Here is a 5,714-nt window from a genome sequence, read left to right on the forward strand (position 1 = left end):
GGTGTGGGTCTGAGAGGGGAGGCAGATCCAGGGGAGGGATGTGGGTCACAGAGAGGAGGCAGGTCTAGGAGAGGGATGTGGGTCTGAGAGGGGAGACAGATTCAGGGAAGGGCCCTTGATATGACAGGGTCAGTTGTCGGAAGGGAGTGTGGGTGTGGCAGGGGTGGAGGGTTGCGAGTCTGAGAAGCAAAGGCTCTGAGGAAGAATGAGATGTGGGATCTAGGAACTGAGGGCTTTTGAAGGGACCACGAGTCTGGAAGGGGCAGAGGTGTAGGTGTGAGAATTGAGGACAAGTGGAGGATGGTCTGAAGGTGTGTGAGAAGAGCAAATGCAAAGAACATGTGGGTCTGAGAGGTGAGTCCTAAACAAGAGAAGACTGAGCAGGCCAGTGGCACAGGAAACATTCTGTGCTGAGAAGGGAGATGAATCTGTGACAAGAACTTCAACTCGAGTTTGTTAGTGTGGAGTGGGGGGGGGGTGGGCAATCTATAGGAGAGTGGGCTTGGGGAAGTTTTTTTTTTTTTTGCCTTAGGGAAGGAGAGGAGGCAGTCTGGGATGTGAAGAGTGAGGGAGAACGCAGAGAACCCGGGTCTGGAATTAGAACAAGGAAAGAAGTAAGGCTGGGATGATCTAGCTGAACAGGGGCATCAAGGGGAGGAAATCCGAATCTAGGAAAAGGGATAACGTGGGTCAGCTTAACGTGTTTCAAAAGTCATCACCCTGGATCATTCTTCACTCAATCACTTCTAGAGTCAACGCTTCTTGAAACTTTTTTCCACTGTTAAGAATTGCTGAACACAAAAAGGAAGTTTCCTTTTCTTTCCTTTTTCTTGTAAAGCGCTGCTTTTACCATTAGCAGTTACAACTCCCTCTTTGGACTTCCTCTTTGGTAAAGTTAGCGATCAAAGAACAAGATAGAATGTGCAAGCTACATTTGTCCTGTGTGTTCTGCATGAAAAAAGAAGGGGGGGGTTCATGTTTTCCTGTCCATCTCACACGTTTCTTTACTGCAACTTTGAAATCGTGCAATATTTGCATAGCCCTCTTACATGTGCTGAGACCATTGTCCTCCACAGTGGAGGCAGGTTAGAGTAATGGGCATCTGTTGAAGAAGGGTGCGAGAGAGGAAGAGGAAGATAATGTAGTAATACCTCTTTGTAAAGAAGCTAAATGTTTAAAAATTCGACCCTAGTGTCTTTAAATGGACAGATAGTCCCTTTGTATCTTAAAATTTCTGAAACACTTCTAAATACATTGACTATCACACAGGATTAATTTTAGTCTGATTTGGTCAAATCAGTCATTCTTCAATGAAAGTATGTCTATTTGGCTTTATATTTTGGAGAGAGGGTCAAAGTGGTATATATTTATATTTATTTATATTTATATTACATCTAGAGTAAATTGTTTTGTTTGTTTTTCTTTTTTATACATGACCTGTTATTGTTTGGAGAGCACTTTCAAATAACTCTACAAGAGCTGTAGTATAATGGAAAGATCACTAGTCTTAGAAAACCTGCTCAGGCCCTGCCATTTATTAGTTGTATGACTTTGGCCAAGTTACTTAACCTCTCTGAACTTCACTTTCCTCATTGATTAAATTGGGATAGTCTTACATCAAAGGAGGGTTAAAATTAAGTGGGATAATGTGTGAAAGAATCTGGACTGTTTGCTGATCTTAATATTGATAGCTATGCTATTTGTTGTCTACAAATTTTATACTCTACTTAAAATTTACTACTTGTATTGAACGGAGTTGAATATAGTCTAGGTTTTTTGTTTTGTTTTGCTTTTGCTTTTTAAATTAAAAATATAGACCAGAGATACCAGAGAGGTTTCAATGTCTTGAACAGTCTGGGCAAAGGGAAGATTTAACTAGACTTGGTTGAAAAACAATGTTATCTATATTACCAAGTTTAAAAGGTGGATATACTTTCATTTAAGTATGACTTACTATGATCAATTCAGACTCAACTTAACCTTGAATAATGATCAATATCTCGCTTAAGGACTGTTGTCACTTGTGTATCTCACTGTAAGACTTAGCTTTGCCCTTCCTCTTCTCTTTCTGACAATTTAAGGGTCTGCCGCTTAGTGGCATGGAAATAAGTTGCCTGGCTTTCATTTCCTCAACAGAATATGGAATTGAAATGAGTGTTTGGTAGTAACTGTGGGGCACTTACCACACCAACAATATTTTTTGAATGTCTATTAGGTACCAGGCACAACTCTAATTTCTGGAGATACAACAGTGGACAAGAGAAATAAGGACCCTGCCTATCTAAAGCTTATGTTTCACTGAAAAAGTTAAACAAATACAAAAAATATGAAATTCCATGTTTTAGTAGTCCTATGAAGAAAATCCAGAGGAGATAACTCTGAGAGTGTTGAAAGAAGGCCTCCCTCCAGAGATGATGTACCAAATGGAAATATGGTGGAGAATCCTTTTAATTTGTCAAAAGGTTCCTCAAAAATGGTTTATTTACTGTTAAATACCATTATTTGTTGCAAACCTGGAAATGGCACATAAAAAAGTTGCCCAATGTTTGACAACTTAATTAAATTTTGTATTAGCTACTAATTGTGAATGTGAGTAAATTGTATGAATATACTATAACTTCATTCTAACTGTCTGTTCAGGGTCTATGCTATGGTACTTTCTTGCAGTAAAGGTTATTTCTAGGTCATTTGCAAGACTGTGTGCAAGGCTTATTTGACCTGCCTTGGAGGTCACCCAGTGCAAACAGTCTTTTCTCCAGTGGTGTTTGTCAAAAACAATCAGAGGCAGTTGCTTAACATGACAGCTGCCTGAAGCAGTGAATAAAGATTGGAACGAACAATAGGCTTAACCAAAAACCTTACAAGAAAAAGCTAGGGAATGAGATGTCCTTAGGGGACTTTAAAAAGATTTGACATATTCATAGGAATCTAGAAGGGCATCCACTTATATCGGTCTGTGTGTATACCCAAGGCTATACATGTGACCTGAAAACAAAACAAAACAAAACAACAGAATACCCTAAGCTCTCACCTCTAGCTAATCTTTAGGCTTTGTACAAACAGGAAGTAAAAGCTAAGGCAGAGCTGTGAACTTCTTCTTGGCTGTGTGTTGAAGATATGCTCCAACATACACACAAGAGACTCTTTGCGAACACTGGGAAACTTATTGGTTCTAGGCATGTAAGGAAATCTTATTTAATCATTAGCTGACTACTAAGCTAACTGGTCAGAGACTTCAGTAGCCACACATGACACATGACAAAAAATACAGGTTTTATAGAATTAGTTCATAAAAGTCACTGAACAAACAAATAACAACAACAACAAACAGCAACAACAATAAACCCTGGTGATGGAAAAGAATATGATTTTCAGAGTTGTCATATTACTTAAAATGGTTTTTAACAAAAACAATTGCAAGATATGCAAAGAACAATAAAGTATGTCCCATAAATAGGAAAAATAGGAGTCAATACAAACTATCCTTGAGGAAGCCCAGATATTGGACCTACTATCCAAGAACTTTAAATTAGATACTTTAAATATGTTCAGATAACTAAAGGAAACCATGTCTAAAGAACTAAAGGAAAATATGAGACAATGTATCACCAAATAGAGATAGAGATAGAAATTATAAAAAAGAACCAAGGGACACCTGGGTGACTCAGTTAGTTAACCATCCAGCTTCGGCTCAGGTCATGATCTCGCAATCTATGAGTCGAGCCCCACATTGGGCTCTGTGCTGACAGATCAGAACCTGGAGCATGCTTTGGATTCTGTGTCTCCTTCTCTCTCTGCACCTCCCCCACTAGCTCTCTCTCTCTTTCTCTCTCTCTCTCTCAAAAATAAATAAACATTAAAAAAAATTTTTTTAAAGAACCAAATAGAAATTGTGGAATTAAAAAGTACAGTAGGTGACATGAAAAATTCACTAGAGGGACTCAACAGCAGACTTGAACAAACAGAAGAATCAGCAAAGTTAAAGATAGAGCAATTGAGATTAACTAGTATGAAGAATATAAAGAAAAAAGGATACAGAAAATTGAGCAGAAAAAAGATACAGAAAAGAGACCCATAGGACACCATCACGTGTATCAACATAAGCATAATGGGAGCCACAGAAGGAGGCAAAGAATAATTGAAGAAAAAATGGCTGGAAACTTTCCAGATTCAGTGAAAAAAACATTAATTTACACATCCAAGAAGCTTAATGACTTACAAGCATAATAAACTCAAAGATAAACTATACCCAGACACATCATAATCAAACTGTTAAAAGCCAAAGAAGAAGAGAGAATCTTGAAAGCAGACTCATCATATACAAAGAGATCTTGAATAAGATTAATGTCTGATTGTTCATCAGGAACCATGGAGGCCAGAAGGCACTAGGATGATATACTCAAAGTGTTGAAAGTAGAAGGTTGTCAACCAAGAATTATAGAGTCAGAAAAACTCTCCTTCAAAAGTAAAAGGGAAATTAAACAAAAACTGAGAGAATTTGTCCCGAGCACACATTCCCTGAAAGAGATACTACAGGGAGAACTTTGGTTGAAATAATACTAGAGAGCAACTCCAATCCAAATGAAGAAATAAAAAAAATACTGGTAAAGATAACTACATGTATAAATATAAAAGACAATATAAAAATAATTTTTACTTGTAAATCCTTTTGTCTTCTATGTGATTTAAAAGACAACTACATAAAGCAATTAGAAATATGTGTTGATAAACATATAGTGTATAAAGATGTAATTTGTATGACAATATAAGCAAACAGGAGGAAGGAGGAGATAGAGATATAGAAGCACAATTTTTGTATACTATTACAATTAAGTTAGCATTAATCCAAACTAGGTTAGTGAAGATGGGAACACTTACAGCAACCACTAAAAAAAATTTAAATTTTTTTTTTTTAACGTTTATTTATTTTTGAGACAGAGAGAGACAGAGCACAAACGGGGGAGGGTCAGAGAGAGAGGGAGACACAGAATCTGAAACAGGCTCCAGGCTCTGAGCAGTCAGCACAGAGCCCGACGCAGGGCTCGAACTCACATACCACAAGATCGTGACCTGAGCCGAAGTCGGACGCTGAACCGACTGAGCCACCCAGGCGCCCCGAAAATAATTTTAAATGAAGTGACAAGGGAATTAAAATGGTACACTATAAAAATATCTGTTTAACATAAAATAACTTTATGGAGAAATATAGAAATGAAAATACATAAGATATGTAGAAAGCAAATAGTAAAAGAGCAGATTAAGTCTTATCAGTAATTACATTAACTATAAATGGATTAAACACACTAATTAAAAGGCAGAGACTGGAAGAATGGATTAAAAATATATAATCCAACTCTATGTTATCTAAAAAGACACACTTCAGATTCAAAGACCCACATAGGCTGAAAATAAAAGGACAGAGAAAGATATACCATGCAAACAGTAACCAAGAGACAATTGGAGGGGCTATATTAATATTAAATAAAATAGACTTTAAGACAGAAATTGTTACTAGAGATAAAGGAGGACACTTTATAATAAGAGGGTTGATTCATCTAGAAAATATAACAATTAGAGCCATATATGCACCTAACAACAGAGCCCCAAATACACAAAGCAAAACAGATTGAAGGGAGAAATAGACAATTCAACAATGGTAGTTATAGACTTCAAGTCCCTACTTTCAATAGTAGAACAGTGAAACAGAGTATAAA

The 5,714-nt window shown here is 37.1% G+C and overlaps 1 long non-coding RNA gene across 1 annotated transcript; it reads left to right on the forward strand.

Annotated features, from left to right (window-relative positions):
• Nucleotides 1–6: 6 nt before the first annotated feature.
• Nucleotides 7–1,853, forward strand: LOC125917726 (uncharacterized). The gene is made up of 2 exons (XR_007456274.1): nt 7–354; nt 751–1,853. It is a non-coding gene; the product is annotated as an uncharacterized LOC125917726 (long non-coding RNA).
• Nucleotides 1,854–5,714: the final 3,861 nt, after the last annotated feature.

Source organism: Panthera uncia, unplaced genomic scaffold (assembly GCF_023721935.1).
Source record: "Panthera uncia isolate 11264 unplaced genomic scaffold, Puncia_PCG_1.0 HiC_scaffold_2296, whole genome shotgun sequence".
Taxonomy (NCBI): domain Eukaryota; kingdom Metazoa; phylum Chordata; class Mammalia; order Carnivora; family Felidae; genus Panthera; species Panthera uncia.